General features: G+C 39.3%; 1 protein-coding gene across 19 annotated transcripts in view; it reads right to left on the reverse strand.

Moving 5' to 3' along the window:
• The window catches only part of LOC140845881 (T-box transcription factor TBX18-like), a 125,235-nt gene that overhangs the window by 18,227 nt on the left and 93,587 nt on the right, over nt 1-13,421 (reverse strand). The window contains exons 1-2 of one of the 19 annotated variants that reach the window (XM_073221040.1): nt 10,754-10,857; nt 6,961-6,981 (exon numbers count right to left, since the gene is read on the reverse strand). The exons of 16 other annotated variants lie outside the window; for them this stretch is intronic. The gene's annotated coding sequence lies outside the window, so the exon portion shown is untranslated. Of the gene's footprint in view, nt 1-6,960; nt 6,982-10,753; nt 10,858-12,576; nt 12,608-13,421 lie in introns of those variants that run through there. 2 more of the 19 variants (XM_073221039.1, XM_073221041.1) reach the window with 2 other exon arrangements.

Here is a 13,421-nt window from a genome sequence, read left to right on the forward strand (position 1 = left end):
GATAAAGAAGATGTGGTACATATTATATACAGTGGAATATTATTCAGCCATAAGAAGAAAACAAATCCTACCATTTGCAACAACATGGACGGAGCTAGATGGTATTATGCTCAGTGAAATAACCCAAGCGGAGAAAGACAAGTCCCAAGTGATTTCACTCATATGTGGAGTGTAAGAACAAAGAAAAAGCTGAAGGAGCGCAACAGCAGCAGACTCACAGAACCCAAGAATGGACTAACAGTTACCAAAGGGAAAGGGACAAGGGAGGATGGGTGGGAAAGAAAGGATAAGGGCCGGGGAAGAAAGGGGGCATTATGTTTAGCATGTATGATGCGTGGCGTGGCGGGGCATGGGGAGTGCTGTGCAACACAGAGAAGACAAGTAGTCATTCTACAACATCTTACTATGCCTGTAATGCGGTATGTGGGGGTAACCTGGTGATAGGGAGTGTCTAATAAACATAATGTTCCTCATGTAATTGTAGATTAATGATATCAAAATAAAAAAATTAAAAAAAAAAGATATTGGCTTTGAAAAGGTTTAAAGATGGCAGTGAGAAAAATGAGGCAGTAACCTACTCTGAAAATGCAATTTAAGACGAAAATACAGCAAAAACAACTAATCCTGACAGAGTGACACAAAGATGGCAGAACAGACTGCTTACATCTGGGGAAAAGAGAAAATCTCACAGAAAAGGGTAAAGTACCAAAGCCATGATCCAGAGGGACCCAAGCCCTTTCCCCATCCCAGCTCACAGGCAGGAGGAAGAAAACGGAGCAGGGAGGGAGTAGAAGCCCATGACTGCTAAACACCCAGTCCTGGAGACATGCTCTGGGAGCATGAACCCGCTACATGGTGCTCTGGAGATTAGGGTGGTTGGAAAGCAAATACAGGCAGAGTTCTCAGAGAGACTGAGATTCCGGCCACTTGTGAAGAATAGGTGTGCACAAAAGGCAGATCCAGGACAAAAGAAGAGCGGGAATTTTGAATGACTTCCCAACAGTGAGAGGGGCGCTAAAGGGGCAAAGGATACACAGAACTTGCTGAAAAGGACAGGTGGACAAAATCATCCCGGCACACTCCGCCCAGTATGTTGGAAACTTTCAGGAGCTTCAGATGCTCCAACCCCCTGGCTGGCAATGCAGTCCCAAGGCCCCCGAACTGCGGTATGCAGCCAGCCGCTCCTTCCTCCAGGCAGACACCGATTCGCACAGCTGCTACCCCATCTAACACGCCAGGCCGCCCAGAGGGTGGCCCCACCTATAGCAGATACAGGTGCGTAACACAGAAGCTCCTACCAGCACGCTTGGCCCAGTGGCCCTGGTAGTGGAGGCAGGCACAGCAGCCAGGAAGCAGGAAAGAGCTCTTTCCTCCCGGCAGGCACCGGTACCACTTGCCTGCGACCCCCACCCTCACTGTAGGTGCAGGGCAGCTCCAGAGAGTAGAGCTTCTGGGCACTAGAAAAATGAAATGGCAAAATAATTTTGTACAAAGAAAGAATCAGAAGAAGCCAGAAAGAGGGCTAAATGAAACTGAAATCTCCAATCTTTTGATAAAGATTTCAAAATAAAAATCAAAAACATGCTCATGGAGATACAAAAAATATATTCACGATCTCACGGAGGACATCAGGAAAGAGATAGAAACTTTGAAATATACAGTACATGAAATGAAACATACAATGGAGGGATTTCAAAGTAGATTAGGTAAGGTAGAGGAGATGGTAAATGAAATAGAAATTAGAGAAAAGGAACACAAAGAAGCTGAGGCACAGAGAGGAAAGGGTTTCTAGGAATCAAAGAATACTGAGAGAACTGTATGGCCAACCCAAGCAGAAAAATATTCGCAGTATAGGGTTACCAGTAGAAGAAGAGAGAGAATAAGGGATAGAAAGTCTCTTTGAGGAAATAATTGCTGAAAAATCCCCCAGTCTGGGAAAGAAAATAGTGTCTCATGTCATGAAAGTGCACAAATCTCCCAACACAAGGAACCCTAGGAAGACAACACCAAGACATATAATAATTAAAATGCAAGATCATCATTGAATTTGAAGCGGGGATTAAACAATTTCCAAATAAGCAAAAGTTGAGAGAACTTACCCCTTAGAAACCAACTCTACAAAGTATTTTAAAGAGACTGCTGCAGATGGAAGTGCTCCTAAGGCAAAGTAGCTGTCACGAGGGAAACTGAAACCACAGTAAAAGAGGTAGACCAATTAATTACTAAGCAAATACAAAATTAAATCAGCTACCGAAAAACTCACTCAATGGATACACAAAGAGTATAGAATGATATCTAACATATAAAGAGTGGGAGAGGAAGAAAAAGAAGGGACCAAAAAAAAATGACCTTTAGATTCTGTTTGTAATAGCATAATAAACGAGTTAAGTCAGACTGTTAGACAGTAAAGAAGCCGACCTTGAACCTTTGGTAACCACGAATCTAAAGCCTGCTATGGCACTAAGTACATACCTATCAATAATCACCCTAGATGTAAATGGACCGAATGCACCAACCAAAAGACATACAGAATGGATAAAAAAAACAAGACCCTTCTATATGCTGCCTACAAGAGACTCACTTCAACCCCAAAGATAGACACAAACTAAAAGTGAAGGGATGGAACACGTATTTCATGCAAATAACGGAGGGAAAAAAACAGGAGTTGCAGTACTTGTATCTGACAAAATTGATTTCAAAACAAAGAAAGCTGCAAGAGACAAAGAACGACAACACATAATGATAAAGGGGTCAGTCCAACAAGAGGATACAACCATTATAAGTATCTATTCACCCAATATAGGTGCACCCAAATACGTACAACACATACTAACAGAATTCAAGGGGGAAACAGAACGCAACACATTCATTCTAGGAGAGTTCAACACACCACTCACGCCAAAAGACAGATCAACTGGACAGAAAATAAGTAAGGAGACAGATCCATCGGTTCTACTGTGTTGTTCATTGCTGTTAACAGACAGCTACGGAACACTCCACCGAAAAGCTGCGGAACACAAATTATTCTCAAGTGTACATTAAATGTTCTCCAGAATACATCAGATACTAGTCCACAAAATGAGTCTCAGTAAATTCAGAAACACTGAAATTGTGCCAACCAGCTTCTTAGACCACAAAGGTATCAAACTAAAAATGAATTCTACAAAGAAAAGAAAAAACAGCACAAACACAGGGAGCCTTAACAACATGCTCCTAAACAATCAGTGGATCAGAGACCAAATTAAAACAAGGTCAAGCAATATATGGGGACAAATAAAAACAACTCCACAGCCCCAAACCTGTGGGATGCAGTGAAAGCACTTCAAAAAGGAAAGTATATTGCAAATACAGGCTTACCTCAAGAAAGAAAAAAAAAATCCCAAAAGAACAGTCTAAACTCACAGTTAATGAAACTAGGAAAAGAACGAATGAGGCCCAAAGTAGATGAAGGGACATAATAAACATCAGAGCAGAAATAAATAAAATTGAGAAGAATAAAACAATAGAAAAAAAAAATCAATGAAACCAAGAGCTAGTTCTTCAAGAAAATAAACAAAATAGATAAAACCCTAGGTGGACTTATCAAGAAAAAAAGAGTCTACACACATAAACAGAATCAGAAATGAGAAAGGAAAAATCACTGTGGACACCACAGAAACACAAAGAATTATTAGACAATACTATGAAAAATTATATGCTAACAAGCTGGATAACCTACAAGAAATGGACAACTTTCTAGAAAAATACAACCTTCTAAGGCTGACCCAGGAAGAAACAGGAGAATCTCAACAGATAAATTACCAGCAATGAAATTGAAATGGTAATCAAAAAACTACCTAAGAACAAAACTCATGGACCAGATGGCTTTACTGCTGTATTTTATCAAACATTCAGAGAAGACCTAAGACTCCTTAAAGTTTTCCAAAAAGTAGAAGAGGAGGGAATAATTCCAAACTTCACTCTAATACCCAAACCAGGCAAAGACACCAGAAAAAAAAAAAAGAAAATTACAGACCAATATCCCTGATGAACAGAGATGAAAAAATACTCAACGAAATATTAGCAAACTGAACTAAAAAATACATAAAAAAGATCATTCATCCTGACCAAGTGGGATTTACTCCTGGGAGGCAACGATGGTAAAAATTCGAATATCCATCAACATCATACATCGCATCAAATTAAAGGAGGACGAAAATCACATGATGATCTCTATAGATGCTGGAAAAGCATTTGACAATATTTAACATTCATTCATGATAAAAACTCTCAACAAAATGGGTATACAGGGCAAGTACCTCAACACAATAGAGGCCATTTACAACAAACCCACGGCCAACATCATACTTAACAGTGAAAAGTTGAAAGCTTTTCCTTCAGGATCAGGAACGAGACAAGGATGCCCACTCTCCCAACTTTTATTCAACATAGTACTGGAGGTCCTAGCCATGGCAATCAGACGACACAAAGAAATAAAAGGCATCTAAATTGGTAAGGAAGAAGTTAAACTGTCACTGTTTGCAGATGACATGATATTATACATAAAAAACCCTAAACTAAAGAATCTACCCCAAAACTACTAAAACTAATAAGTAAGCAAAGTTGTACGATACAAAATTAATACACAGAAATCTGTTGCATTCCTATATACTATTAATGAATTAGCAAAAAGAGAAATCAGGAAAACAATTCCATTTACAATTGCAACCAAAAGAATAAAATACCCAGGAATAAACCTAATCAAGGAGAAAGACCTATACCCTGAAGATTATAAGAAACTCATGACAGAAATTCAACACACCATTAATAAATAGAAATACATCCCATGCTCATGAATAGGAGGAATTAGTGTTGTCAAAATGGCCATACTGCCTAAAGCCGTCTATAGATTCAATGCAAGCACTATCAAAATACAAACAGCATTCTGCAACAAACTAGAACAAATAGTTCTAAAATTCATATGGAAAGACAAAAGAGCAATCCTCAGAGGGAAGAACAAAGCTGGGGAGATGATGCTCCCTAACTTTAAGCTCTACTACAAAGCCACAGAATTCAAAACAATTGGTACGGGCACAAGAAAAGACACATAGATCAATGGAAGAGAACAGATACCCAAGATACAAACTCACACATACATAGCCAACTAATATACAATAAAGGAGCCATGGATATGCAGTGGGTAAATGACAGCCTGTTCAACAGCTGGTGTTGGCAAAACTGGACAGATACATGAAAGAGAATGAAACTGATTTATTGGCTAACTCCACACACAAAAGTAAACTTGAAATGTATCAAAGACCTGAAGAAAAGTCTTGAAACCATAAACCTCATAGATGAAAACTTAGACATAAACATGAGCAACCTTTTCCTGAACACATCTCCTCAGGCAAGGGAAACAGAAGCAAAAATGAACTGGTGGGACTACATCAAGCTGAAAAGCTTCTGTACAGCAAAGCATACCATCAATAGAACAAAAAGACCTCCTACCGTATGGGAGAATATATTTGTAAACAGCTTATCCAATACTGGGTTAACATCCAAAGTATATAAAGAGCTCACAATCCTCAACACCCAAAAACCAAATAACCCGATTAAATAATGAGCAGAGAATCTTAAGAGGCACTTCTCCGAGGAGGAAGTTCAAATGGCCAAAAGGCACATGAAAAGATGCTTCATATCGCTAATTATCAGTGAAATGTAAATTACAACCACAATGAGATATCACCTTACACCAGTTAGGATAGCCAACATCCAGAAGACTAGGAACAACATACGCTGGCAAAGATGTGGAAAAAGGGGAACCCTCCTACACTGCTGGTGGGAATGTAAATTAGTTCAACCATTGTGGAAAGCAATATGGAGGTTCCTCAAAAAACTCAAAACAGAAATACCATTTGACCTGGGAATTCCACTCCTAGGAATTTACCCAAGAAGACAACTTCTCAGATTCAAAAAGACATATGCACCCCTATGGTTATCACAGCACTATTTACAATAGCCAAGAAATGGAAGCAACCTAAGTGTTCGTCAATACATAAATAGATAAAGATGTGATACATACATACAATGGAATATTATTCAGCCATAAAAAGAAAAATCCTACCATATGTAAGAACATGGATGGAGCTTTAGGGTATTATGCTCAATGAAATAAGCCTGGAGGGAAAAAAAAGTACCAAATGATTTCATTCATTTGTGGAATATAACAACAAAGCAAAACTGAAGGAACAAAACAGCAGCAGACTTCACAGACTCCAAGAATGGACTAGCAGTTAACAAAGGGAAGGGGTTTGAAAGGGTAGGTGGGGAGGGAAGAAGAAGGGGATTAAAGGGCATTATCATCGGCACACACAATATACCTAGGTCATAGGGAAGGCCGTATAGCATGGCGAAGACAAATAATGACTCTACAGCATCTTACTATGTTGATGGACAGTGACTGCAATGGGATCTGTGGGGGAGTTGACAATATGGATGAATACTGAAACCACAATATTGCTCATGTGAAACCTTCATAAGATTGCAGTATCAATGATACCTTAATTAAAAAAAAAGATGTTGGTTTCATACTCAAATACCAGTAACATAATGTACATCTTCATGCTTTAAATTAAAATATTTAAGATGCAAATATATCACTTGTTAATGATTCCCCCCATGATATCCTGTTTTCTTTGATTCCCTAACTCAATTTTGAATTTCATAAAAGGGCAAATACAATATGGAAGAGAGTAGTTTATAACTCCAGGGGTTAAAGCTAGGAGCAAGAACGACTTTAGTTTAATACAAGATAGGACTTTCCCTTTCTAATAAAGAAATGCTGCACAATTAGCATCATTTGATGCCTGTTAAGGATATTAAGAACTGATTCTTTCAACATACATTTTCTAAAAGTCTGCTATGAATCAGGCATTGCACTGGCACAAAATATTAATATAATTCCTTCTCTCAAATACTCACATTCCAGTAGGAGACACAGACCTACAAATAAAAAGAACCGTATTACAAATGCTCATAACAGAGTAGTGGTTATAAATTCTCAGGGAGCAGGGTGGGTAGCGCAGACCCCTTTGAAAATTTGATGAAAGCTTTAACCCTTTTTTTCAAACATACATTCCCACATAAACTCTGCATAGTACTTAAAGGAATTCATGGATTAGCAATACCGATCCATGAATTCACAGCAGTATAAACATTGTTAGGGGGTAAAGTGTTCACGGACTTCAGAGAGGCAGTAACATCTCAGCTGACCTCTGGAGGAGCTCTCTAGGCAATGAAACGAACTAAAGGGCTCCTGGGTGGAGGAAACCATATGAAGTGGGCATCATATCTGTCTAAGCTGCCACTGTACTCCTTGTGTCTGGCACAGAGCTGGACTCATAATGTAAGCTCTTAAATATTTGTTAAAAGACTAAACAAGCATGTTCTGACAACTGTAACACACAAGGCCCCTAGTCGGGTCTGCTGCATACTGACATGAAAGAGATAGCAAGCCTTTTCCACTGCTGCTTTAGAATGTGACCTTTGGTTTAACCACCTAGCTCTGTTACCCTGGAAACCAGGTAGATGGCAGGTGTCAATTATATTGCTAGGCAAAATTGCTTATGGAAAAAGTGATCCTGACAGGTAAATTGCATCTGGACCGGGAGGAAGTATGAATAAGCTGTAAATACTTGATAAGGATCCATGTTTGGGACTTCCCTGCATGCAGGCCTGTGTGGAGAACCCTAGGAACTATGCCAAAGAATCACCACAAGGATACTGGCTGGTCAGGGCACGGAACTGCTTCTCAGCATAGCTCTTGCACCAGCCTGATGCAGATCTGGAGCCGTGAACCTGGAACCGTGTCACACAGGGAGACAAGAGTCCGCAGACGAACATGTGAGCTGTCATGGCTCGAAGTGCGACAGGACTCCTACCAAGAGGAATTCCCGATGCTGTTCGACTGGCAAGCTGGCGAGACATGCAACCTGTGTTATTGTCACACACCCGTACCTTTGGTTGCTCAAGCAGACCTTTCGTGGGCACCACACACACCTGATTCCATGTATGCTTACTACACCTGTGTGAGCTAAGAGTTTCCATTCCCCTGTTACAGAGGAAGAAAGGTAGGCTCAGAAATGTGAAATGATCTACACAAGTTCACAGAGCCAGAGGGGATGAGTGAAGGCAGGATCTTAACCCAGGTGTTTCTGGCTCCAAAACTATAAACTCTCATTTGGAACATATTTCCTCCCCTGGCAACCAGAATGCCAGTAAAGGAGCCTGGGTGCTGACAAACAGTGTGGGGTACTACATGTGCCAACCTAAGGGGCAGGCATGTGGTTCTACAGGTGGGTGGGATGTGTTACAGAATTTTAAGCAGGAAGTTATAGGTCACATTTGAATTTTTACAAAGAAGAGGAAGAAGGAAAAGAAAAGTGCCTGTTTAGAGTGGGAGGTAGGCCTAAAAAAGGCTCCTAGATCTTCTCCATTACTAAGAGTATCTTGTGACATTTTGCATGTAGAGCCAATAGATTCTCAAAACAGTGCAAAAGACAGTAATGCCAAAATCTCATACATGATCAGAGATATGAAAGTGCATCAAAATTAACAGAGATCTGGGAGACCTGACGCACGTTAGCACAAAATGCGTTATTTCAAACTTAACTTGAGCCTGTATCACAGTGAATAAAAGTTTTAACATATCCCATAAGTATCGACATAAGACATCAGGAGCAAGAAAGTGCCTAATTCACAAATCACTGCAAAGATCAAAGTGTCTTAATAGCAGAAAGAAATGTTTCTGATGATTTGAAAAAACATAAAATCTTTAAGAACAGAAGATTACTTTAATCACAGGTCTACTGAAAGTAACTACTGAAAACGCTAAAACTTTGATATAATCTACTTCCCAAGAGAACTTTCAAAATAGAAAACATTTTTTTCAAGGTAGTATTTAGGTAAAAAGCTCATAAAAAAGAGTCAAATGATTTCTTGAATTTTCTTTCAGCTTAGGATTCTATGACAAACAGCAACATGTTTATAATAAATTGAAATTTGCTAGTTATTTTTAATGCATGTTAAGTATAAGCTTTTGAGAAAAATAATGTAAAATGTACTTCTAATCAATCCTATTAATTATGCTTATTTAAAACTTAAAGGTAGAGACAAGAAAATGAAATGCCCCTTAACTTTAAAATCAATTACTGAAAACAGTGGTAATAACATGAAGTTCTTATAGATTGGATAATAACCTACTGGACATTAAGAATTTTAAGGATATCAAATATCTAAAGCTCAAAATATGGCTGCTAGAATTTAGATAAATTGAGCTGATATTATCCAACTGGTGAGCTACAAATCCTATGAACTTGGCTTTGCATTTTATTAACATTGTGTACATAGTATCGTTAGACCCATAAAGTATAATGATTTTATTCCAAAAGTCTGTACAGTGTTGCCAACAATCCTTATTCTTTTTCACCTCTTTGTTCTCTTTCACAGAAAAGATTATATTCAGGGGAATTAATTACTTCCAGAGACTACAGTTACAGCTGGTCTGTCAAGTGGATATATTCTGACATGTCCTATGTTTCTAGAAAGTCTATTCTGCTCATTTCCTTCTAGAGTTTCAATGCCCTCACGAGCTTCTGGGCTGATTCCTAGCTCAGCCGGTGTACACAGAATGGGGAGGCCTGTCCAGAGACCTCAGGAAACTTCTCAGATGGAGTGAAAATCAAAAGCCTTGCTTCAAAGTCTGGCAACTGATGTAATTCAAATCTGACATGAATTTATTCCTAGGAGACATAACAAATTCCAACACAATGACTATTGAAATGTTTCTGAGACTATTCACAAAGAAGTAGATTTTGCTATTATTGTTGCTTAATATTAGAGCTTGTTAGTCTCAATAACAGCATAATCATAAACTATATATATGTTCAGATAATTTTTGTAGAAAAACTCTGCTAAACTGGTGAAAATGTAAACTGGAGAGTTTTGTATTAAAGAAGCATTATTTATTTTCAAATAACCAGAACAAATAGGTAAGAGCATGTGGTTCTAAATTAGCAAAAAAAGACTGTTGTAATTAGCAGATTTCTTACACCCTGGTACTAGTAAGTATTAAAAGCCACTAATGAGTCTTAATAAACAGTCCCCCACACCTTATTTCTATAATTTGCCTGACACATTTTATTTTGTTAAAAAAAGAAGAACAAGCATTCGTCTTGCATTACCCAAACAATCATGTATCACAGAACCTAAGGTTCAACTTCATGATTCACCAGTCACAGAATTTCCACGCCAGCAGGGCTCACAGGCTCACCTAATCTATCCTCCTCACTTTACACATGAAAAACACTGGAGCCTAAGGAATTAAAGTGACTTGTTCCCACATAACAAGGCTAGTCAGCAAGTAGATTCTAACTCTGCTCCATGGCTGCTATTTGAGGAGCTCCCAGTACAGATAAACCAACATATTCCTAAGTACCCTCCTGAGAAAATGGCTTATAATTAGTTGATTTTGATTATAGCACCTACAAGGCTCTTCTGGAATAGCTTTGTTTTATTTTCTATTCAGTAAGCACAGATGTCCTTACCACCCGCATAAAACAAATAACTGAGGGAGGAGTGAGAAGACCACCAGGCTAATGAAAACAGTCAAGATAAAATCCTTGTGCAGATACTACAGGATGCTTTTTTTCCCATAAAATAGTCACGGGGTATGCTGTCTAAGAGGGAAACGTAAGCAAAGCCTCGGATCACTTACTAAGGGTTTTCTGCATTGGTCAAGAGGCAGTCACATGCCAGACACACAGGTGTGACAGGAAAAGGCGTGCGGGTAAGCCTTGCCTACTTGAGGCAAGGGCTAAGTCAACTCCACAATTTTTCTTCTCACTAAGAAAAAGGGGGAAAGGTAGGTCATTTCCCTGACACACTTGAAAAATAAGAGTTCTGAATCGTAAGATCTGAAATTCTAACAAACAAGATAATTTGTTAGTCTGCTAATAAAACCAATTTGGAAAAGGGATTGGAAGGCGTCTCTAAAACCAATAAGAGACTGTTAAGCGTTTACTATTATACATGTTACAGACTTAAACTTTTCTGGCAACTTTGGAAAACAGGCCTGCCTTACTGTGCTTACTTAAGAGGCTGGACAGCATATGGACGAGGCTCCCCAGCTACTACATGTAAAGCTGCAGGTCACTCCCCATTCCTGCTTCACACCACATGGCCTCCTGATGGCCTGGGTCAGGGAGAGGGAAACTGTCCTTGGTGTTGGCCTCTAAGAGCCCTACTAGTTATCAAATCCATAATCATAAGAAGGATTTTTGTGTCAACAAAACAGAAGATACAGTTCCTGAATAGGAAAAATGGGGGCTACGCATAATGACTTCACATCACTCTTTTCCAAAGAAACACAAATTTCATGAATGAGCCTATCATTTACTGTAAGAAGCACCAGGAAATACTGTTATGCTGAACGTAACTTGTTCCTACTCTATCTCTTAGGTCACCTTATTTGTAGTATAGACGTGCATGTTTCAGCAACTTTATATGAGAGTTAAACCAAAGCCTGAAGTGGACTGGGAAAAGGAAAAATCTCCTGGTTAAATGACTATGTACATTAGGATCCCTTGGACATTTCAGGCTATGGTGGGCCTTCCACAGAGAACATACTCTACTGTAACTTCTGCCCTCAGGTAATATGAGCAAGGATGTTCTCCTCTCCTTTATAGCTGCTGTTACCTCATTTCTTATCCAAGATAACCATTCAGAGGACATGCTGTTCACAACGCCCCACTGGGTAACTTTCCATGATCTCACCTACCTGGGACATTGCCAGGAATTACAAAGCAAGCATAAAAGGTTGGTGGAGGGCCAAAATAAACACCCTCACATTTACTCAATTCAATCCAGCAATAACTCATTGTGAGTGCGCTGTTCACGATCTGCCCAACGCTGGAGATGATGAAGATGGTGATAGTGATGATGATAAGAATAATAATCGTAGCAGTGGCTATCACATCGCTCACCATGTGCCAGGCACTGTTACAAACACTTAAAAACTCATTGGATTCTCCTAGCAAGCCTATAAGGTACCTCCTATTGTTATCTATATTTTTATAGCCGTCAGCAAAAATCCTGTCAGTCAGAAGCTTACCCCACCTGCCTTAACACTGATGTTTCCTCTTAGTAATTTCCAACTACTGATCTCCTTAAATATAAATTCCTACTTTTCCTTGTATTCAGTGCCAAGCCCAATCTCTCTCCCCTGCAAAGCCCCATTGCAGTGGTTCCTAAATCTATCCCAGCAGTCCCCCTGAAGAAATTACCTTACTGTCTTTAACAAGTGTCGTGAATAACTTTTAACAGAATTACATTATTTTTCTTTAAAACAATCAATAAACATGGAGAAAAAGTGTAACATCTTGAGTCTCAAACCTCAGTATCCTCAAATTCCCTTTCTAAAGCTTCTTCAATATGCATATTGACTCTACAAATATAGAAAATATCTGGTATGTATATGTATATACCAGATATACATTTAGCATGTTATGTGAACCGGAAGATTAAGTGGAATTTACTTACTCCTTCATTCTTCATCTCTGGCTCCTTCCCTATACCCTGAAAACAGTAAGACACTCTTTTGAGAGAAATTAAAGAGGACACTAACGAATGGAAACTCATCCCACGCTCTTGGCTAGGAAGAATTAATATCGACAAAATGGCCATCCTGCCCAAAGCAATCTACAGATTGGGAGCAGTCCCTATCAAATTACCAACAGCATTCTTCCACGAACTGGAACAAACAGTTCAAAAATTCATATGGAAACACCAAAGATCCCGAATAGCCAAAGCAATCCTGAGAAGGAAGAAGAAAGTGCGTCTGTGTGTGTGCTGGGTGGGTGCGGGATCTCGCTCCCCAACATCAAGCTCTACTACAAAGCCACCGTCATCAAGACAGTTTGCTACTGGCACTAGAACAGAGCCACAGACCGGCGGAACAGAACAGAGACTCCAGACATTAACCCAAACATATGTGGTCAATTGCTATATGATAAGGCAGCCAGGGACATACAATGGGGAAATGACACTCTCTTCAACAGATGGTGCTGGCAAAACTGGACAGCTACACATAAGAGAATGAAACTGGATCACTGTCTAACCCCACACAGAAAAGTAAATTCAAAATGGATCCAAGACCTGAATGTGAGTAATGAAACCATACAACTCTCAGAGAAAAACATAGGCACAAATCTCCTGGACATAAGCATGAGCGACCTCTTCAAGAACATACCTCCCCGGGCAAGGAAAACAAAAGCAAAAAAGAACTGGTGGGACTACATCAAGTCGAAAAGCTTCCGTACAGCAAAGGACACCATCAATAGAACAAAAAGGTACCCTACAGTATATGCGAGAATATATTCATAAAT

This window comes from Manis javanica, chromosome 13 (assembly GCF_040802235.1).
Source record: "Manis javanica isolate MJ-LG chromosome 13, MJ_LKY, whole genome shotgun sequence".
Lineage (NCBI taxonomy): Eukaryota > Metazoa > Chordata > Mammalia > Pholidota > Manidae > Manis > Manis javanica.